At 43.3% G+C, this 23,776-nt stretch overlaps 1 protein-coding gene across 6 annotated transcripts in view; it reads left to right on the forward strand.

The window, feature by feature from the left end:
- ARHGAP12 (Rho GTPase activating protein 12) overlaps nucleotides 1-23,776 on the forward strand; it is a 149,630-nt gene that overhangs the window by 24,195 nt on the left and 101,659 nt on the right. The window lies entirely within an intron of this gene.

A 23,776-nucleotide genomic window follows, 5' to 3' on the forward strand; every position in this document is an offset into this window, starting at 1 on the left:
TCTGACCCCAAAGGGCCAGCCACATTGCCAGGTCAATATTAGGTTGGATCTTCCCCAAAATACCATGTTGCCAACCAATCCTTTAGTGTCTAAAACTAAAGGTTTATAATAAAGAAAAAAGAACAAGAAGAGCATTATTAAATGATAAAGCACTCACATACATAAAAAGACTTCAGAGGCCATATATCCGGTTCTTAGCAGTATTGGAACACATCATTCAGAGCTTGGTTTGTAGAAAAGATACTCCAGAGGTAAGAAGCAGGAATGAAGACAAAATGGAAAAGATGCAGCTGCCTTTTAATAGTCTTTTGCCATGCAGCTTGTACTTCCTTTATCCCAAACACAAGCTTCACAGCACATGGCATGGAAGCCTCAGGGTATGTCTTCATTAGCAGTGTTAAAGTGCTGCCATAGCAGCACTTTAACGTGGCTGTTTAGTCGCGGCACCAGCGCTGGGAGAGAGCTAACCACCCCCACAAGACGAGTAGCTACCAGTGCTGGGAGGGCGGCTCCCAGTGCTGGTGCACTGTCTACACTGCCACTTTACAGCGCTGAAATTTGCAGTGCTTGGGGTGTGTTTTTTCACACCTTTGAGCAAGAAAATTTCAGTGCTGTAAAGTGGCAGTGTAGACAAGGCCTCAGAGTTCTCTATACAGGCAGGCATACCACATGCTGCCTTGCGGACTCATAAGGTGTCTTCCCTAGTTCCTTTCAATGGGTTCATTATACAGTTGATGACCCTTGATGGGCTAAGCAGTGCTGATGCCAATCTGCCTGGGGGTGTCACCCAGAAACATAGCAGAAGTTTGGAAATACAGATATACCCTACATATCTATAACTCATAATGCAAAGGTGATACAAACATATAAACAAGATTATCCTACTTGGCAAATTGTAAAATTTTTGCAGATACCTCACATGGCATATCTGGTCAGATTCCTTGCAATTTTATAATATTGTCAACAATATCTTAGTGTTCCACATATTCCATACAGCATCACACATCCTGTCTGAAAAGACTTTCTTTCTGGCGTCACTTCCTCACAACCCTTCCACCCCCACCCCCCCTAAGAAAAAACAAACCTCTTTTTGATTGACTCACCTATTTTGTCATATCGTAAAACTAAGATTGTAAAGCTCTCTGGGGCAGGTCTGTAAGGTGCCTGGCACAATGGGGTCCTGACATAGATAGGGCCTCTAGGTGCTATCATGACAAAAATAAAAATCCCCAAATTTTATCTATGTTCTGAAAGAGCTCTGTAAGTGATATGGAAATTAAAAATGTTAAAATATTTGATGAATGATCGCTAGCTCAGTAGAGACAAATGATTTAAAGTGAAACATAGGATTTGATTATTTGGGACTTCCTTTATTTTAAAGCTCTATATACATTCTGTTTAATTCTGAAATGCATATAATCAGTAAAATGAAAAAGCTGAGCAAATACTCTTGTTCTAAAAGCACTGAATTAGCAAAAATTCATTTTTAATTAAAAGAAAATGTTTCTAAAAGTGAAAAAAATTCTTGCTAAAGTAAGGAAAATAAAGAGGAAGCGAAAATACAGAAGTGTATGGTTGTATGTCAAGCTTTCCCCAGTAAAACTGTCAAGTGCTTTCAAACCATCCGCAAGTAGAGAGAAATAAAGGAAGCCAAAGGACAAGTACATACAGTGTTACACTGCTTTTATCATGGAGAAAAGCGCAACCTTGTGGGAGGCCTCTAATTTAACTCCTCTATACTTACTTTTTTATTGAAAGCTTCATACACAACTTTTTAATGTAATAAACAGTTAAGCTTCTCAGTTTTTCATTTTTGGCTGATGAGGTCACTGCTGATAATATTACAATTATGCACTTCTTGACTAGAGCATTTTATAAAATAAGTACTTTTAAAAGAGTGTTGTTTCGGTACTAACCATTTGGGACTAGTCTACTGTGCGGTGAGTGAATTTCTAGAAAATATTGGCCTTGCTGTGTTTCTATAACATTGGCACACTTCTGTACAAATATTAGTGCCTATTACATGTTCATTTTGAAATTATTGTAGCCTATTCCATGACTGTAGATATTTCAGTTAAATAGAAGATTGATTCCAAGTTTTTGTATTCTCAATAGTATTTATTCTTTGGATTATTAGTATTACTGTTTAAGAACTTGGTGTTCTTACTTTGACTGCAAAGGCTTCAATATTCGATCTTTATATTATATGACTAAACAAACACACTGTCTGAGCATATTTTTATAACACTGTTAAAAATTGTATTTGAAAAAGTCTTTGGAGCTTGAAACTGAAATCTCTATTAGAATTTGTTTTCCTTTATTATGTGCACACTAAGTCTGTGGTTCTCAAACTGTGGGGTGCGGCCCCCTAGAAGGGTGCAGAGGAAAGTTGTTTTTTGGGGTGGGGTGGGGGAGGGTGAGCTCAGCAGGGCCAAGGCCAGATCCCACAGGGGGCAGGAGGGGAGTGCCATGCTTCCAGCCCTGCTCAGCCCCCCAAACCAGCTCCATCTCTAGCCCCAGCTCCTCCCCCAGCCCCAGTTCCGCCTTCGCCTTCAGCCCAAGCTCTGCTGCTAAGGAAGCCATGGCTGTGCAGTAATGGGGGTGGTGAGAGGAATGTGTGGCGCACGTGACGGAAAAAGTTTGAGCATCACTGCACTAAGTGCTGTACTTGCTGGCTTTTGTGTTGGAGAAGAGCATTGAAAGACTTACTTTTGGTGGGGGAATAGGGAGTGAGGTGGGGAAGGAGAGATTATGCTTTCCTACAAAGTAATAGCAGATATTTTACCCAAATAGCAGAGATTTACCCAAATACAGATGACTTTATCAGGAACTTTGAAACTTTAGGAGTTCCAAATTTTGGTCATGCTGTGAATTGTAATCACTTCACTTATTCCTCCAGTTAATGTAACAGAGTACTATAATTGAAAGGGTTATTAGATTTAGTTAGTTCAATTAGAGTGCATATCCTGTGCTAAAAAAGCTCTAAAGCCAAAATGTGCATTGGCTCAGGATCTTACTATCTTTTAAATGGCAGAAACTTCCTCCCACTTATGTTACTGTGAAATCTTTAATGATTTATTGTGGCTAACAGTTTAGCTAGTAAGAAAAGCAAACAAGTTTTGCTCACTTTTCTTTGCTTTTGCTCTTCCATTTTCCCACTTAAGTTTCTTATCAGTTCATACTGCCTCCATAAGCTTTCAACTGTTCCCTTTCTTCATAGAGTTGCTGAATAGTCATTCTTGCATATTGACCTTTTCACTGCAGCATTTCCAGTGAATGGATGGTAAAAGTGGAGTTCTTCCCTGGTTCAGATAAATCTGAATGTTTGCCCTATATACAGATTCCTTTGTCTTCAGATCTTTCTTTAAAAAAAAAAAATTGATAAAATGCAGGATTCCAATTGTCAGCATGAATATTCCAGTACACAACTAGGATAATCAGAACATTTCTGTGGGAGTCCAATAAAAAACAGTATCTGCCTTCCTGTGGGTCTGCTACGTGTTTGACTCTAATATGAGTTGGATATTGATGTTTTCCAGAGTAGTTGTAAACTGCCTGTAACCAGTGAGTATTTTCTGTTGTGTATTCAGTGTTATGTAAGTAACTTACAGTTCAATAACAAATTTTGTTAAAGACGATTTAAGTTTGCACAGTGCCTTATATCCCTCCAAAATGTGGAATTCGTGGCAGCCAAAATCGTAAATCTCTAAGGTCAGGGAAAAATACTGAACCCTACAACAGAAACATTGGGAAGCTGTGAATATATAATCTGAGTTAATTGCACAGTTAAAATAATGTCTCAGCCCCTTTTGGTCATGGCCCCAAAGGGTCACTTATTGTGGGATACACCACTGTGTTCTGCCTATAGCCTTGATCAGGGGTCTCAAACTCAAATGATCACGAGGGCCACATGAGGACTAGTGCCTTGGGCCGGGGGCTGCACCACCCCCCCCCCCCCCCCCGCTGTCCCTGGCCCCGCCCCCACTCCACCCCTTCCATGAGGCCCCGCCGCTGCCCCGTCTCTTCTCCACCTCCTCCCCTGAGCGCACGGCTCCCCGCTCCTCCCCCCTCCCTCCTGGAAAGTGCTAAGCGCCACCAACAGCTGTTTGGCGGCTTGGTGGTGGGAAGCGCCTGGAGGTAGGCAGAAAAAAAAAATGAAGAGTAATATAGTAGTATAGTATTAAAATATTGTATGCTATTAAAAGTCAATTTATTAACTTTTTTTATTAACTTCTTTAACTGTAATGTGAAAAGTCAGTGCTAATTTTGACATTCATTTCATTTTTGGCCACTTAGCTGGCAGTGTTTTGCATCAACCAGAGCATCAATACTAGGTTTGATATCCAGAGATGAAACCAATCTCAGTGTTGCTTTCAAATGTTCATCAGTGAGCCTTGACCTTAACACAGATTTGTTAATCTTCATGGAAGAGAAAAACTGTTCACATTATATACACACACTTCCAAACATTGCCATTATCCTTGCGGAAGCAGAGAATAACATGGGAAATCTTTCTTGTGAAAGAAACCTATAGAATTCTGGAATTCCAACATCTGTATACTTCTGCTTCAAAATGATGTCACACTGAATCTCCACTAACTCCATCTGCATTTCCTCTGCAAAATAGTCAATTTCAACAGCAAATGGTGTGGAAAAAAGTTGAAAATGTGGTTCAAGTGCTTGAAATCTTTAAATCGCACATCAAACAGTTTGTGTAAGTTAGAAATGATCTCTGCATATTCTTTCAAGGATTTGGGTTCAACTTTTCCTAAGGAATTCAGAGTCGAGAAATGAACCAAATTGCCAGCAGTCAGCTGTTTCCCCCACAAAGTAAGCTTGACTTTGAATGAGTTAACACTGTCATACATCTGTGTTATCACCTGTTTTCTACCCTGAAGTTTCAAGTTCAGTGCATTCAGGTGATCAGTTACATCTGTTAGAAAAGCAAGGTTGCAGATAAAAGTGGAATCAGCAAGCTGTGGAACCTCCTTGCTTTTCATTTTCATGAAGGAATCAATCTCCTCTCTAAGTGCAAAAAAAGCTTCAAAACATTTCCACGACTCAGCCATCTAACTTGAGTGTGATACAGAAGTTCCCCATATTCGCTGTCCATACTTGCTAGAAAAGAAGTGAACTGTCTGTGATTCAGCCCTCGTGCACGTATAAAATTAACAGTTTTAACAACTACATCCATAACTTCCTTCATTTGTAGACTTTTACTACACAGGGCTTCTTGGTGCAAAATACAATGTATACTAGTGAAGCTAATTCCTGGTATATTGAGGCTGTTCAGTTTGGTCTTCAATAATCCAACCACACCAATGTTTTCAGAGCATATTTATGTCGCACCATCCGTAGCCAAAGATACGAGTTTGTTCCATGGCAGCGCAGCTTTTTCAATGCACTCTTCCAGTCCTTGAAATATGTCACGTCCCGTTGTGGTACCCTTCAGTGGATTAAGTCTAGCAATTCTTCAGTTATATTCAAATTGCAATCCACACCTCTAATGAACACTGCACACTGTGCGGTATCTGATACATCTGTACTCTCCTCAAGAGCAATTGAAAATGCTTCGAAGTCTTTTGCCATTTGAATCAATTGTTTTTGCACATTATCAGCTAAATCCGTTATCCTGCAGGCAACTGTCTTGGCAGACAAGTTTATGCCTTCAAAAACTTTATTCCTATCAGGACATAAAATTTTGCTAGCCTTCATAAGACATTCTTTTACGAATAAGCCTTCTGTAAAAGGTCGCGGTGATTTAGCTATCATTTCGCTTATCACAAAACTTGCTCTTAATGAATCTTCGCTAGACTTGTTAATCTCCGAAAAGAAATTTCTTTGCTTGGCAAATGCTGCTTTAAGTTGCTGAACTTTTTCCTCTCGGATTTTTCCGGTGAATGCATCATTTTTCACGGTGCATTGTGTCATAGTGCTGACGCACGTTATACTCCTTGGGAACAGCAATCGTTTGCTGACAAATAAGACATTGAATTTTATCTTTTACCTCTGTGGAAAAAATATAAATTCTCCCATTTGTCTTGAAAAACTCTCTTCTTCCATGAGTGTTCTTTTTTTCGACGAAGTCATTTCCAAGTGGTTTTAATAAAATATATACACTCAGTAAAGCGCCCCCCCCCCCCACTGCACTGGGCTGCACCACCACTCCACCCCTGCTCTGCCTCTTCCAGGGGTGGCAGGTTTGTAGAAATTTTGGTGGTGCCCAGAACCTGCCCCCTCCCCCCCCAACTCCGCCCCCACCTGCCTAAGGCTCTGGGAGGGGGTCTGGGGTGCAGACTCTGGGATGGAGTTTGGGTGCTGGGTGCAGGCTCCGGACTGGGGCAGGGGGTGGTGGTGCAGGCTCTGGGATGGAGTTTGGGTATAGGAGGGGGTGCAGGGGTGAGGGTTGTGGGGCTGGGGATGAGGGGTTTGGGGCATTGGAGAGGCTCAGGACTAGGGCAGAAGGGCAGGGGACGGGCAGCCTGCCCTGGCCCTAGTGGAGGGGGGCACTAGGACCCTGCGGCAGCAGGTGATGCCAGAAGCCAGCGGAGAGGAGTCAGCATGAGCTGCAGGCTCCGGGGCCTGGGGGCAGCAGGCGGGGCCGGGGGAGAGACCTGGTCCCAAACATTGGGGAGCAGCGTGCAGGGAGCTTAGCTGCTACATAAAATAACTCGGGGGGGGGGGGGGGGGGGGGGGGGGGGTTTGGGGGTGACAGGAAGTAATGGGGGGGGGAGCGTGGGGAGCTTGGTGGGCTGCAGGAAAGAGCTCTGCGGGCCGCCTGTGGGCCGCGTGTTTGAGCCCCCTGGCCTTGATGATCATCAGGTGGAGTGAGGAGTGGTGCTAAAGAAATTCTAAAGAATCTAAGTATTTCAAACTTTGGTCTTTGTTCTGAGGAATCCCAGCTTTACTCCTTACATTGTCATTTTATCCAATGTGATACCTGCCGACCTCTTGTTAGTACTCCCCAGGTCAGTAGCATGCAGAGCACAGTGAAGATCCATAAGGTGTATGGAATATGAGTGTAGATTTGGGATGTGTAGAGGGTTTTTTGAGTGGGGTGGGGAGAAGGCAGATGAAAATGGCAGGTGGTGATAGGAATGGTTGTGGCTCAGTTATACTGGAAGGTGTATTGCAATCTCTATATGGGCGGAGTTAGGATCGTGAGAAGCATGATCTTAACTGTGCATTGACCTTTGCAGTGCATTTCCTGATTTTTCTAATATTTGTGTTTTAATATGGTTGAATATTTTTCCTCAACTCAGATTTGGTTTTGGCTGCCACCATCCACGTTCTGAAAGCATACAATCCATTACTAAGCAACCTTAACTCTTTTACTATTATTTTTTGTGTGTGGTGACTTTCCCTTGTGTTTTTTGAGAATCTGGTGGTGGTTAGGGGAGGATGATTGAGAGGAACCCATGGGAGGGGCATGAATGGGTTTTCTGGACACACTTCACTGCTGTACAGCTGCTTTTACCTTGTGCTACCTGCTCGAGTTGCAATCTAGGTTCCCCCAAAGCCTACAGCTTGACCAGCTGTCATTTAGTAAAAATGTTACCATCTGTATGCTAGACATTTAGAATATGTTATACTAATCAAGACACCATCATGTAACTCCTGCATGTATGGCAACATGTAACTCAGATCAGCTGTAGAATCATAGAAATGTAGGGCTGGGGAAGGGACCTTAAGAAGTCATTTAGTCCTGCCCCCCTGTGCAGGACCAACTATATCTAGACCATCTCTGACAGGTTTTGTGTAATCTGTTCTTAAAAACCTCTGTAGAATTCCCATCACCAACCTTTTTTGGAAGCCTGTTCCAGGTGCTTAGCTGTCCTTATAGTTAGAAAGTTTTTCCTGGCATCTGTCCTAAATTTTCCTTGCTACAGCTAAGCAAATTACTACTTGTCCTACTTTCAGTGAATTTGGAGAAAAATTGATCACTGTCCTCTTTATAACAGCCCTTAACATATCTGAAGACTGTTATCAGGTCCCCCATTAGTCTTCTTTCCCCAAGATTAAACAAACCTAGTTTTTTAACCTTTCCTCATAGGTCAGGTTTTCTGAACCTTTTATCATTTTTTGTTGCTCTCCTCTGGACTCCCTCCAATTTGTCCACGCATGTTAATACACGCCAGAATATTAGCCTTTTTCACAACTGCATCTCATTTGTTGGTTCACAGTCAGTTTCTTCTCTGCAGTACTACTGCCTAGCCAGCTATTCCCCATTTTGTAGTTGTGCATTTGAATTTTCCTTCATAAATGTAGTACTTTGTATTGCTCTGTCTGGAATGGCTTATGATAGTCGTCTTAGCATATGTCTGATGTGCCTCAGGTGGCATGTGACCAGGATTCATCAGCGAATTTGGTCTGTTGGTTGGATCTTTAGCTTCCCTGGCTTGGGCCAGGTACTGACAGGGAGCGCGATGTGAAGGCTGAGACATGTCTCTTGCTTACGACAGTGAGTGCCTGCCTCAGGGCACACTGTCAGAAACAGGGAAGACACTCCAAACTGGTGGTGTGTTCTATAATTAGATTTCGCCAAGCAAGTAACAAACGTGAAATTCTGGATCACGATAACCGTCTTCCATGGAATCAGACTGGAGAGTCTAGGGCAGGCCTACACAACTCGTAAAGCGGCGAGGGCCATATTACTCCAAAGAAAACAGCTGAGGGCCGAAACCCCCCAGCCCCGCGGAAACACCCCGCCCCCCAGCGCCGCCCGGCCCTGCGGAAACAAACCCTCCTTCCCCAGCACCGCCCCACCGAAACAGCTAAGGTTTGGGGGGGAGGGGGTGTGATACTTTATTAAGAATTTTTCAATTAAATCAAACAATTTTTTAAATTATTTTAATTTTTTTATTAATCATGGAAAAATGAAAAATATCTGTTCCATTGAAAGAAAACATTTGTACTTTTCATAATTACCTTGCAAATTTAATGAGAAATATTATATCTCTTTTCGGCAACAAGCTTGTCGCATTCGGGGTCATATTTGAAGTGGATATTTTCATAATGTCTTCCAAATGGTCGTCAGTCAGAGAAGAACGTTGCTTGTTTTTATTCATGTTCATGATGGAAAATGTTTGTTCACATATGTAAGTGCGTCCAAAAATGCTGAACGTTTTCAGTGCAACTTCATTGTCCAGACTTTTGTAGAAGTCCCGCAAGCTGCTTTCTCTGTGCTTATTTCGGTAAACTGCCGAACACTGAAGTTCAATAACCTCCAACTGCAAATCTAGTGGCACTTCCTCTGGATCCACAGAAAAGGGATCTTCAATCAACTTCAACTGGATGTCGTCTTCTTTAGACAAAGTAAGTCTTCTGTCAAATTCTTCAATCAAAAGAATGATGTGCTTTGCGTATTTTTCTCCTAACTCGGCGTGTTTGTGCTGAGGGATACGCTGTGTACAAGTGGGAAAGTGACACATTTCACCTTTTGACAGCTGACTTCTGAAAAGTTTCAATTTCATTTTGAAAGCTTTCACTGCTGCACACATTTGAAATATAAGTTGATTTTTTCCCTGAAGTTGAATGTTGAGATCATTCAGGTGTGCTGTAATATCACAAAAGAAAAAGAGATCTTGATTCCAGGACTCATTTTCAAGCTCTGGGAATTTTATTGGCCCATTTTCTAGGACTTTTGCTACTTCCTCTTTCAAAGCAACGAAATGCTGGAGCACTCTTCCTCGACTCAACCACCTCACTTCTGTATGGTAGATTAAGTCATTGCACTCGGTGTCTACCCCTTCAAGAAAGGCTCGAAATGTCCTATGTTTTAGTCCTCTAGAACGGATGTAGTTTACAATGGAAACTACCACTGACATTACATGCTCAAATTTTAAGACTTTGCTACACAAAACCTGCTGATGTATAATGCAGTGATATTTGGTTATTTCTCTCCCGATAAATTCTGCAAGAAGAGTAACTGCTCCAACATTTTTTTGGCACATAGCTGGAGCACCATCAGTACAAATGGCCACCAAGTTTGTGAAATCTAATCCCGACTTATCATTCATGCACTTTATCACTTCACTGGAGATTTCTTTTCCGGTTGTGCGACCCGTCATGGAGCACATGCCAGTAAGTTCTTCAGTAATTTCAAAGTTTTTTTCAATACCTCTAATAAAAATAAGAAGTTGGGCGGTGTCTTTTAAATCGGTGCTTTCATCCATAGCTAGGGAGTAAAAGCAGAATTCACTGACTCTCTGCTTTAACTGATAACTTAGATTGGTAGAAATGTCAGCTATTCTTCTCCGTACAGTCATGCGTGATAGACTGACATTCTCAAATATTCCCCTCTTTTCTGGACATAACCCAGATACAGCAATCAACATACACTTTTTTAATAACTCGCCTTCTGTGAAGCATTTCCCAGCAGCAGCAATTTCCTTAGAAATTTTAAAGCTTACTTTAGTAACTGTATCGTTCTCAGTGCTCACTTTCTTGAAAATTTGCTGTTCTCTACTAAGGTTTTTCGCTAAACTGGCTGCTTTAATTATTTTTTCATTTGGGCTCAATTTGGCGAGATTGGGATGCTTAGTTTCAAAGTGCTGCCAAAGGTTGTATTCTTTCAGAACGGCTAACGTTTCGCGACACACGAGGCACAGTATTTTTTCTTTGGAAATAGTACATAAGTATTTATTTGTCCATTCAGTGTTGAAAACTCTGTGCTCTGATTCTATTTTTCTCTTTTTCTTTTCACTCATGGTATCCATTATGAAGCTCAAGATTTTGTTGAATAAATTCACACACAAGGGAAACACTCACAGTCACACACAAAGAGAAGAGATATCTCACGGCGCATGGCACACTAGCAAGGCACTGATGGTGTGTAGAAGCCTGTAGGTCCAGGGGTCACTATATTACTGCACACAGCAGTCAATCAATGCAGTTGTAGATAAATCTCTGCATTATGCATTTTTGTATAACTTTTATATGACTTTGTATTGAACCTTGGTACTGTGTTATAGCGGGCTCCTAAGATAGTATAATTAAGGTAAAAGAAAAATTTCTTCTGTGCAAATTTTTGAAGCAGAGTTCAAATTTGTGTGCCATGAGGCAAATGCGCCCAAGTGAGTAAAATGCTTATACATTTAAAAAGTTTTAATTTGCAATTTGTGTCCATTTATATGGGTTTTCAGATAGAGACATCATAAGTAAAAAAAGAAAAACAAAAGTTTGTGTTTTAAATTGAAAATTTTCCTAAAAAATATCAATAAATGATTATCAGCCAAGAATAAGATATGTAATTACAAATGCATTTTAATTTCCTTATTGGTCGAAATGTCAAAGACTGCTAAACTAACCTTACTGTTTTTCCCTGCGATCTTTTTCATTTGCCCATTCAATATAAACTCTGTCCAGATCTATCAGTCCTCAATCCAGCTGGTAACTCTTAATACACATCAGCACCCCACACATAACCCCCCCACTCGTTAGTTTCCCAATGCACACAGATTTCTCCTCCCTCCCTCCCAGTGCCCTTCCCCACAGCCCCACCACCACAACTAAACAATGCCCCACACAGACCCCCAGTGCCCTGACACACACAGATCTCCCCCACTGCCCAGCACGCCCCAACAGGCCCCCACTGCCTAGCACCCCAAAACACACAAACCTCCCCCACTGCCCAGTGCCCTCCACACCCTCACAGCCCAGCACCCCCCCGCACACCTTCCAGACACTCACTCCACCACACCCTTCCCTGGCCGCACTCACCAGCCCTGCTGGGAGGTCTCTGGCTCCTAGGGTGAGAGCGGCAAGGGGAGTCTCCAGTGGTGAGCTGGAGCCAGTTCGCACCGGTTCGCGGGAACCGGTTGTTAAATTTAGAAGCCCTTTTAGAACCAGTTGTCCTGCGTGGGACAACCAGTTCTAAAAGGGCTTCTAAATTTAACAACCAGTAAGTTGAAGTGACCAGGAGCGTAGCTGGGAGGGAGCAGAGGGAGTGGCTGCTCCCCCTGAGCACATTATCCAAAAGTGGCGCCTTAGGAGCCGACCCCATGGGTGCTCCAGCTCTCTGCCCCGTTCCCCGGCCCCAGCTCACCTCCGCTCCGCCTCTGAACACTCCACCCCGCTTCTCCCCCTCCCCCCCGCGAATCAGCTGTTCGCGCGGGAAGCCTGGGAGGGCAGAGAAGCAAGCAGCGGCTTCGCGCTCAAGCCCAGGGAGGCGGAGACGGAGCGGAGGTGAGCTGGGGTGGGGGGAGCCGCCCGCGCCACAGCAGGTAACCCGGGGGGAGGGGCACGCAGGGGAACCGCTCCCCGCCCCAGCTCACCTCTGCTCCGCCTCTCTGGGCCTGAGCGCGAAGCTGCCGCTTGCTTCTCAGCCCTCCCAGGCTTCCAGCGCGAACAGCTGATTTGCGGGAAGCGGGGGGGCTGCAAGCTCAGCCTGACCCGGTGCTCCAGGCACTGCGCGGTGGCGGCATGGCCCAGCTCCAGCCGAGCGGCGCGGCTGTAGCGCCGCCAGCCACCTCCAGGCAGCGCGGTAAGGGAGCAGGGAGGGGGTGTTGGATAGAGGGCAGGGGGGAGTTCAGGGGGGTGGAGGGGGGGTGGAGGCGCAGCAGCGCACAAGGGCTCCATCCCCGTGTCCCGCTTGGGGCGGGGCGGGGGGGGGGGGCCGGCAGCACGTGAGGGCTCCGTGCCCGTGTCCCGCTTGGGGGGGGGGGGGGGGGGGGGGGGGGGGGGGCTGTCGGTTGTGTCGGTGAGTGGGGGCGCGTGGGGGGGCCGGGCGGTGGCACAAAAATATCCTTGCGCCAGCGTCGGGTGTGTGTGGGGGGTGCCTGAAAGCCCCGCCCCCCGCAGCTCTGATTGGGCTGGACTCAGCCGCCCGCATTGCTGGCTCCTGTCGGCAGGCGGGCACGCCACCGGGAGCTGCCCCAGGAAGCGCCGCCACGCCAGCCTCGGGACTTTGGCGGTGATGGTGAGCGAGTGGTTAAAGGGCGTCCCGACCGATGTGCGGTTGGGACGCCAGACAGATGTGTGCGTGGGGTTTAGAATCCCCCCGCGGGCTGCACAGTGAGCCCCCACGGGCCGCATGTTGTGCAGGCCTGGTCTAGGGCACTGTCTATCTTGCCACCCAGACAAACTGGGCTTTGAAATAAATGGTCACTTACACCAATAATCATACCACATTCAGGTTGCTTCCAGTCCCAAGAGATCAGTCACTCACCCTAGATTTTACACTAAAGACAATGCCTGTAGCCAATCGTGTAAAACTATGTAAAGGTTTATTAACTAGGAAAAAGGATTGAGTTGTTTACAGGTTAAAGCAAGCAAACACACACAGAGATGAGTTACTATCTAAATCCTCAGAGTGACAGAGTTGTAGTGAGCTGTCAGTTCAAAGAGTCTTTCACAGTAGACACAGGGATGGGAACCCCTGGGGATCTCTGGCTTCAGTTTAGAGTCTCTGGCCCATCAGAGTTCAAACAGCGAAAAATTTTCCTGCGGTTTTATTTCCGTCATTCAGCTTCCAACCCACAGGAGGAGTTTCCTTGCACATAGCATTTCCCAGGTGCAATAGGGCCATTAATCAGTCCTTTGTATTGTAATGATTCTTGATGGCCCATCTGATTTTGATAGTCCTTCTGGATGGGCAGGGGGAGATGATTCCCATGTCTGAGTTTACAAGTTCAGGGCAAACATTTTTTGACAGCAAACAATTTGTCGACAAACCATTGAAACTACTCTTTGATATGGTCTTTCAACCAGTTGTTCACCCATATAGTAATTTCATCTAGACCACATTTCCCTAGTTTGCTTATGAGAATGTCATGTGATACTGAGTCAAAAATCTTCACTAAAAATCAAGATATCGCATCTGTTTTCCCCCCATCTATTAGGCAAGTAACCCCGTCAAAGAAGGAAATTAGGTTGATCTGTTCTTGACAAATCCATATTGGCTATTCCTTATAACCCTATTATTCTTTAGTTGCTTACAAAGGGATTGTTTTTAATAACAAGTTCCAGTATCTTTCCAGGTATCGAAGTTAGGCTGACTGGACTATAATTCCCCAGGTCCTCCTTGTTCCCCTTTTTAAAGATAAGTACTTTGTCCTTTTCCAGTCCTCTGGGACCTGACTCATCCTCCATGAGTTCTCAAAGATAATCACTAGTGGTTCAAAAATTGCTTCAGCTAGTTCCTTAAGAGTCCTAAGATGAATTTCATCAGGCCCTGGTCACTTTAATATATATTCATTTATGTAAATAGTCTTTTACCTGTTCTTTCCCTATTCTGGCTGGTGTTCCTTCCCTTTATTGTTGATATTAATTGTGTTACGGATCTGGTCACAATTAACCTTTTTAGTGAAGACTGAAGCAAAATAGGCAATAAGCACCACCGCCTTGATGTCCTCTGTTATTAGCTCTCCTTCCCCACTAAGTAGTGGACCTATACTTTTCTTCATCTCTTACTTCTAGTGTGTTTAAAGAACTTCTAATTGCCTTATGTCCCTTGCTAGGTGTAATTCTTTTTGTGCCTTAATCTTTCTAATTTTGTTCTACATGCTTTTGCATGTGCATTGCTCTATAGATGCAAAATGAATGTTTAATAACTCTTATATTGGTAGGGTTCAGTCATGGGGCTGGACACTAGAGGAGGTCAATTGGTGATATGTTTTTATGTGGATACTGCCCATTATTTTTTTTTGTTTTTGTCTCCTCCTTCCTCCCCCCACCCCCGTCTGTGGGGAAGAAAGCATTGAATTTAGCAAATGTGTAAGAGAAGGTTAAGAGATGGTATGGTCAGACTATAAGTACATGCATGTGAAGAAGATTTCTGATAGGAGAGGGCTCTTTAATTTAGCAGTCAAAGACATAACAATATCAAATGTCTGGAGGATAAACTTAAACAAATCCAGACTAGAAATAAGGTGCTCCCGCGGCAGCGCTTTGAAGTTTCGAGTGTAGCCACAGCCTTAATGCTTTCTCACTTTTTTCCTGTGCCAAAGTGGCACAATGGGGTTAGATTATAGCTCAGGATTTATTTTACTTACCCATTTAAAAAAAAAAGACTTTCAGGGCAAATAAAACATTTACCAGGCAGTCAATAAAATGTCAGGAGAATCAGAAGCAAGCATTTCCCAAAGTTCCCAGCCAGGTCCAGGACAATGATTAGCAAAACTGCATGACTTTCATGTGTGAAAGTCTGAGCAATTTAAAATGACATTCTATTTTTATTTTTTTGCTGTTTGGTGTTCTGTTTAAATAAAAATCCAGGATAAGTGGTATGCGGAGTATTAGCTACCAAGTGTTCATAACTTAACTTTCATGTGTTTAGGAAAAGCTGAATAATGATTGTGACTTTTTTCTGTATTGTAATTTATTGTAAAGGTTTTCAACCTTTTTTGCAGGCCCCTAAAACATTTCATATGGAGGTACGGACCCTTTTAGAAATCTTAGACATAGTCTGTGTACCCCATGTTGAAAATCAGTGTTCTAAATAACTCCCTGTGCTAATTACGAAATGCTAGTTTAGGTGTTTTTGTTAGTTATTTCAGTACTTGCCTTAAGGATTCCAATAATAGTATAACACATAGTGTTACAAAGTGTGTGTTTTTTCCAATTGACTATTACAACTTTTTGACACCACCATTCCTTCATGGTGCACGTGCCAACGTGGCTGAAAGTGTTTTTTTTTGTTTGTTTGTTTGTTTTTTTGCAGTATTGACCAATAGCATAATGGATTTATCAGTGCAGCTTAAATAATAGAGAGACAAGGTGGATGTGGTAATATCTTTTATTGGACCAACTTCTTTTGGTGAGAGAGACAAGCTTTCGAACCATACAACATTGTTTTTCAGGTCTGGAAAGGCACTCAGGGAATCAGAGTTGGTCCATTAAAAGATAGTTCCTTACCCACCTTGTCTCGCTAATATCCTAGAACCTATATGGCTACAACTGCACTGCATACAGCTTAAATAATGTAAGTTGTGCTCCCACTGCTGGCTGACTCTACAATACTAAAGCAAAAAAAGTGTATCTGTTTGTATAATACATAGGTGTATACAAGAATATACATTTGGCAGGTAAGGGCAAAATCATACAGTTTTAAAATTTGTTTCCATGACTATTGTTTTCCCTTTTCCGGCGGGACGTAATGATGGTAGCCGTGAGCATAGGTGCAAATGTAACAAGTGCAGCTGAATGGCTTCAGCCCACTGTATTTATAATTACTGTTACTATGACTGGGCCAGATTATGTATTTGCTCCTTATATAAGCTCACTGACTTCAATGGAAAAAGTACAAGTATTGAAACTAGTTAATTGATTTTTATAGAGAAGATGTGGTTAATGATACTATATGGAGTTGCAGCTTTTGAGAAAACAAAGAATTTGGGGTAATCTTAATCTAAAGCCCATTAAAGTATTTAAAGCTTTTCTGGAAACTTTATATTTAATATAGCTATTGTACTAGAGACAGCTGAGAAATAATAGTTGAATAGTGAATCGAGGCAAAATAAGTTTTATTGAACCAATGGCAAGAATGAACATCAGCCTTTTAGCTGTGTAACCACAGACTTAAAAGACCCATCAGAGAACCACCAACCACTAGGACGCTCACAATTAATTAACAATTAGCAATAATTTGTCTGCTTTTCTTACAGGAAGCTCAAATGGAAATTCCGGCAGGTTAGTCTGCAAACTAGGGTTGTGGCTAGTGGCAGGGCATCTGGTTGGAAACTTGTGTTGCAGCTTTGGATAAAAGCAGTGATCACTGTTTTAACCAATGGCCAGCTGCTAAACCTTCACAAATATATTTCCCTTCCAAAAATAGGTTGAGTAATGGAAGAAGGCATACTTCTACTTTCAGTATTTGTCAACCTGCTCAAGGTCTGTTGTCTTATTTAAAATTTGAACATGACCGCTGTTTCAACCATTAAATTCTCCTATGAATGAGAAAAGGACTATCCATAGAGGATCCTAAATGATTGCTCAAAACCACCAAATAAAACTATAAGATAAGGTGCAGAATCTGTTACAGCTTAATGTAGTAGGTAGATCAGGAATACTAGATTTTCAACAAATATATTCTGTACCAAAATAAATGCCACTTTGAAATTACCTCAAAGTTCAATAGAGAATTCAACTCCCAACGCTTTAACCTATGTTGTCTGGGTATACTGAAAGGAGGACAGGAGACACTTGATATGGATTTTAATCAGGCTGCAACTTTGTTATATAGATGTCTGGGACTACCCAGTAGATGAAGTGTACAGTGCAGGCAAATCCATGCTTATTCAAATCACTACCTGGGGGCTCCCACCAGCCTCCCCTCATTTCCTCCAGGTCCCCCTCAGCCAACCCATGGCTTGGACCTTACCATCCACTCCCCTTGTAGGAGGGTTACGGTGGGCTATAAGAATGGGCGGGGGGAGGGAGTTCACTCCCAGCCATATCAATCATAGGAATCGCCAACCCTCCTCCCCCGTTCTGTTCCTTTATCCAGCACCTCCTTTTAAGTCCTTTACCAGGCCATTGATCTGATCACTGGATGCCTTCCCTATGGAGTACCTGCACTGGACATCCGCCACAAGGAGGTGCCAGCAATTTGCTCGGCTGCCCCCCCTGAAACCCAGCTGGGTTCCCAGACATCTCCCAGCGGCCTCTTGTATAGTAGCCCCAATAGGTGAAGCCCCATTCTCCCGAAAGAAACCGTTGTCCCTTGCACTATGCCAGGATCATCAAGGATGCCAGCAGCTGGGTTGTCCGTGACCAGGTACCGCAACACCCGCCCTCCGTGGTGGGCAATATCTGTGATCAGCGTTCTGGATCCTGAAATTGGAAGAACTCATTTAAACTTCCTGTATAGCTCAGCTGTGTGCCCGGAGCCAAGAATCTCCATGCCACCGACAACATCATATGTCGAGGCTCCAAAGAGCCAGCGACATCTGCCCGGGTTCATTGCTAGCTTCTGGTGCAAGCTCACGAAATCTGTCAAACTGGAAGCGAGAGAAGGCATCAGTTATGCCATTATCTGTGCCCGGCACATGCTTGGAAGATAGATAAATATGTTGGGGTTTAAACATTGTAGAGAAAATGTCCTCACTAACTTCATAACCCTGTGCGATTTGGAAGTTTGGTGATTGATAACCTGTACTACTGCCATGTTGTCGCACCCAAAGCACACCTTTTTATTAGCCATCTCCGGTCCCCAAATAACTACTGCAACTAAAATGGGGAAAAAATTCCAGGAAAGTCATATCACGCACAACCCCATTTTGCATCCAGATGGCAGGCCATTTCTGGGCACACCATCTGCCTTGATTTAAAAAAAAAACCCCAAAACCTGTACCCTCTGCAGCATCCAAATGGATTTTTAAACCCCCTTGTAATAACCATTCCTCCCTCCACAATGACACACCATTAAATTGACTCAAAAAACGTTCCCACACCTTCAAGTCTTCCTTCATCTCTCTAGTAACTCCTATGTAATGGTGTGGCCTGGATATGCCCGCTGTTGCCACTGCCAGCCGGGTACAAAATGCCTGCCCTGGGCAACAATCGTTCTGGCAAAGTTCAGGTGCCCTAGAATAGACTGCAGGTCTCGCAGTGAGAGTTCTTTGGCTCCTTACAGCTCTCTTGAGCAATCCCAATAGTTCCTGAAGCTTATCCTGAAGGAGCTGCGATATGCTGTCCCCGGTGTCCAGCTCGATCTCCAGGTAGGTCAATGTAGTGTAAGGGCCCTCTGTTTTTTCTTTTGCTAGGGGTAGCCCCAACTGTTTAGCCAGGACCTGAAATGTGTCCAATAGGTGAACACACTCATCTGACCTGGCTCGTCCCGCAAACAAAAACTCGTGTAAATAATGCACTACTTGGCATAGTCCTGCTGCCTGCATCACTGCCCAGTGCAACGTTGTACTAAATTTTTCAAATGCTGAACAGGATACTGAACAGCCCATGGGCATAGCTTTGTCAAAATAAAATTGACCTTTTGGGTTTCTCTTTTGTGGGATAAAGTCTAATGGATGCACAGGCAGCAGTCGAAAAGCAGACTTGATATCATACTTAGCCATTAGTGCCCTTAGGCCACAAACTTGTAAAAGGGGCTTCTAACACCCAGGGCTTGAACCTTTATAGCCTTCAGACCTCACATTCCTGGCAGGTGAGTCAGCACCGCAAAGCTGACCACCATTCCCCTTTTACATCTGTTTCTGACCTCGTTCCTTTTCTTCCCCCGCTGGCCATAAAGCACAGTTGCCTTCCCTTGGCAAGCCCAGACAACGTTGCCCCTCTTTAGATGCGGTGCGGTCATTTTCTGAAGTACAAAAAAGCTGTCAGCTTCCAGGAATAACCTTACGGTAATCACATAAAGACCTTACTGCACTTATAGTAAAAACACATCTTTGAAGCATTGCTTTCTAAGCATGGAGGATAGTGCCATTGCACCACTGACTTCCTGAGGAAACTAGAATCCATCGGTGATCTTCCAGAAAACACCATCCTGGCCACTATGGACGTAGAAGCCCTCTACACCAATATTCCACACAAAGATGGACTACAAGCTATCAGGAACAGTATCCCCGATAATGTCACAGCTAACCTGGTGGCAGAACTTTGTGACTTTGTCCTCACCCACAACTATTTCACATTTGGGGACAATATATACCTTCAAGTCAGCGGCACTGCTATGGGTACCCGCATGGCCCCACAGTATGCCAACATTTTTATGGCTGACTTAGAACAACGCTTCCTTAGCTCTCGTCCCCTAACGCCCCTACTCTACTTGCGCTATATTGATGACATCTTCATCATCTGGACCCATGGAAAAGAAGCCCTTGAGGAATTCCACCATGATTTCAATAATTTCCATCCCACCATCAACCTCAGCCTAGATCAATCCACACAAGCGGTCCATTTCCTGGACACTACTGTGCTAATAAGCGATGGTCACATAAATACCACCCTATACCGGAAACCTACTGACCGCTACACTTACCTGCATGCCTCCAGCTTCCATCCAGGACACACCACACGATCCATTGTCTACAGCCAAGCTCTAAGATATAACCTCATTTGCTCCAATCCCTCAGATAGAGACAAGCACCTACAAGATCTCTATCAAGCATTCTTAAAACTACAATACCCACCTGCTGAAGTGAAAAAACAGATTGACAGAGCCAGACGAGTACCCAGAAGTCACCTCCTACAAGACAGGCCCAACAAAGAAAATAACAGAACACCACTAGCTGTCACCTTCAGCCCCCAACTAAAACCACTCCAGCGCACCATCAGAGATCTACAACCTATCCTGAAAGATGATCCTTTACTCTCACAGATCTTGGGAGACAGACCTGTCCTCGCTTACAGACAACCCCCCAACCTAAAGCAAATACTCACCTGCAACCACACGTCACTGAACAAAAACACTGACCCAGGAACCTATCCTTGTAACAAAGCCCGATGCCAACTCTGTCCACATATCTATTCAAGTGACATCATCACAGGGCCTAATCACATCAGCCATACCATCGGGGCTCGTTCACCTGCACATCTACCAATGTGATATATGCCATCATGTGCCAGCAATGCCCCTCTGCCATGTACATTGGCCAAACCGGACAGTCTCTACGCAAAAGAATTAATGGACACAAATCTGACATCAGGAATCATAATACTCAAAAACCAGTGGGAGAACACTTTAACCTGTCTGGTCATTCAATGACAGACCTGCGGGTGGCTATCTTACAACAGAAAAACTTCAAAAACAGACTCCAACGAGAGACTGCTGAGCTGGAATTGATATGCAAACTAGATACGATCAACTCAGGATTGAATAAGGACTGGGAATGGCTGAGCCATTACAAACATTGAATCTATCTCCCCTTGTAAGTATTCTCACACTTCTTATCAAACTGTCTGTACTGAGCTATCTTGATTATCACTTCAAAAGTTTTTTTCACTTACTTAATTGGCCTCTGAGAGTTGGTAAGACAACTCCCACCTGTTCATGCTCTCTGTATGTGTGTGTATATATATCTCCTCAATATGTTTCACTCTATATGCATCCGAAGAAGTGGGCTGTAGCCCACGAAAGCTTATGCTCTAATAAATTTGTTAGTCTCTAAGGTGCCACAAGTACTCCTGTTCTTTTTGCGGATACAGACTAACACGGCTGCTACTCTGAAACATTGCATTTTATTATATTCTTACTAGAAGTTACAATGAGAAAATTCTCCAAAGATTTGTCTCACTAGCTGATCCTCTGAATGCTGAACACTGCGTTATAATTCAGTCCTGTGTGGGGGGATATTTAGTTCTAATGAATGGTCAGGCACCCGATTACTGCATGGGCTTAATCAGCATGAAACTATTAACTAATTCTTGCCATCTCAGCTATCATGGGTTTATTTATTTAACTGACCAGTGACAGCAAAAGAATCTGGGATGTTTTAATAATTGCAAATACCTCAACTTAATGAAGTTTGACACCTTTTTTAACCTCTCTCTCATAAATAAACATGAATGTATTTATGCCACTCAACATGTGAGATTCTATTTGTTTTAGTGTTACTAACTAGAGTTGTCTACATAATTTTCTTCTCCAATTATCCCAGGAAATATGCTATAGAAGGCAATAAGATTTACAGTCACAATTAACAAGTTTGTTTTGATGTACTCTGACCTTGGTTTTATGGAAGCTATACATGTCAATAGTTTTATTGTAGAGATTAAATGTCTCTAAAAAGACTTTTTTAAAAGTTACTTAAGTTTTTCTAAATTTTTCTCCTGATTTGGAAGTAAATTGGAATGTGTAGTTCAGAGGATGGCATAGTCCTCCTTACACAATCAGAGATAATAAATCACAAGGATGACTAGCAGCAAATATTTCTCAGTCCTGTTTTTCTGTTACCTCTGCTGTCTGTACCTTCTGTTTTAGAGGCAATATGCATTTCTGCATTTTGTAATGCAGAATTAGGGCCAGGATTCCAGAAAAGGCAAGAAATAGTTTCTTCATGTTGGACATTAGTGCAGCCAGTTCTCTGGATTGGTGCATTTGACCTGTTTGTGGAATTATTGTTCAGACTGGACCCTGATGTGATAGAAGGGCCAACAGTTCTTAGTTAGCTGGCTTGTTGTGAGAACTCTCCCTAAGCAGCGTTTTGCAAAGGAAGCAAGAGAAGTATGGTTTTGGCTAGAACTTTTTCCTATGTATTGGGAGTTAAAAAACACAACAAAAAACAAACCAACCCACAGGTGCTTGTGGACTTCCTTAAGAATGATTGTTGTTTATTTGTATTGCCATAGCGCCTAAGAGCCCCGGTCATATTTAACTGTTTGCAAGGGTTTTCACTTAACTACAGAAATTCAGTCCTTCAATCCTAAATCTATATTCCTTCCATACATACAAATATGTGACACCTTTTCCCTCTCCCCTACCAGTGACTGTGGATCTTCTTCCCAGACACATGATCTTAACCACAGAATCTTCTGTTACGTTGTAGGGCTGATCCTGTCTTTCTCCATCCAAGTTATGCCATGGATGTGCCTAAAAAATCAGAGGGCTTATATTGTCCCACAAAGGACTTGATAGTTTTGCAGCAAAGACCATTTAGATTCTACATGCAAAATACAGTAATACTTGCGCTGTGGACCATTTTTTTTTTTTATTGGCAACCTCTTGTCTTAAGGTATTTCCAATATTTCTAGTTCAAATCTTGTTGAACTGGCATGTAGGGACCATCTCTACTAGGCAGTTTCTGTATTTTGGTTAGGAGGATGGGATTAGAGACTGATCCCTTAAAGTAAATACACCTCTACCTCGATATAACGCTGTCCTTGGGAGCCAAAAAATCTTACCGCGTTATAGGTGAAACCGCGTTATATCGAACTTGCTTTGATCCGCCAGAGTGCGCAGCCCCCCCCCCCCCGAGCACTGCTTTACTGCGTTTTATCTGAATTCGTGTTATATTGGGTCGTGTTATATCAGGGTAGGGGTGTATATAAACCAGCTGATAGCAGCTAAATTTTAATGGAGACTTCCTTCCATAACTACAGCTCCAGGATAGAAATTTTCATCTTCTCATCAGTCCCAATCATCAATAGTTGCTAAAATTCTACTTGGTTGGGGAGGGGAGATACTCTCCAGTTATGAGTATTTTGGTGAGAGAGGAGGAGAGTGGATAGATTGCTTCAGCTGTCCCCATAATTGTCACAATCAAGCAAAACAGCTCAAGGTCCTCATTCCCAGATCAAAATCTGGTTCATCCATAGCTGTATTTTCAAATTCATTTATTTCTCAGGCCAGACTTTGGGACAGATATCATGTACACCCAGTCCAACATGGTGCTTGTGAATTGGATTCCCTGGCGGGGATTAAGAAAATAAGAGCAGCCATAGGGGATCAGACCAAAGGTCCATCTAGCCCAGTATCCTGTCTTCCGACAGTGGCCAATGTCAGGTGCCCCAGAGGGAATGAACAGAACAGTTAATCATCAAGTGATCCATCCCCCATCTCCCATTCCTACCTTCTGGCAAACAGGATAGGGATACCATCCCTGCCCATCCTTGCTAATAACCATAGATGGACCTATCCTCCATGAATTTATCTAGTTCTTTTTTGAACTCTGTTATAGTCTTAGCCTTCACAACATCCTCTGGCAAAGAGCTCCACAGGTTGACTGTGCGTTGTGTGAAGAAATACTTCCTTTTGCTTGTTTTAAACCTGCTGCCTATTAATGTCATTTGGTGATCCCTAGTTCTTGTGTTATCAGAAGGAGTAAACTTCCTTGTTTACTTTCTCCACACCAGCCATGATTTTATAGACCTCTATACAGGG

This window comes from Terrapene carolina, unplaced genomic scaffold (genome assembly GCF_002925995.2).
Source record: "Terrapene carolina triunguis isolate 2854851 unplaced genomic scaffold, T_m_triunguis-2.0 Scaffold111, whole genome shotgun sequence".
Classification (NCBI taxonomy): Eukaryota; Metazoa; Chordata; order Testudines; family Emydidae; genus Terrapene; species Terrapene triunguis.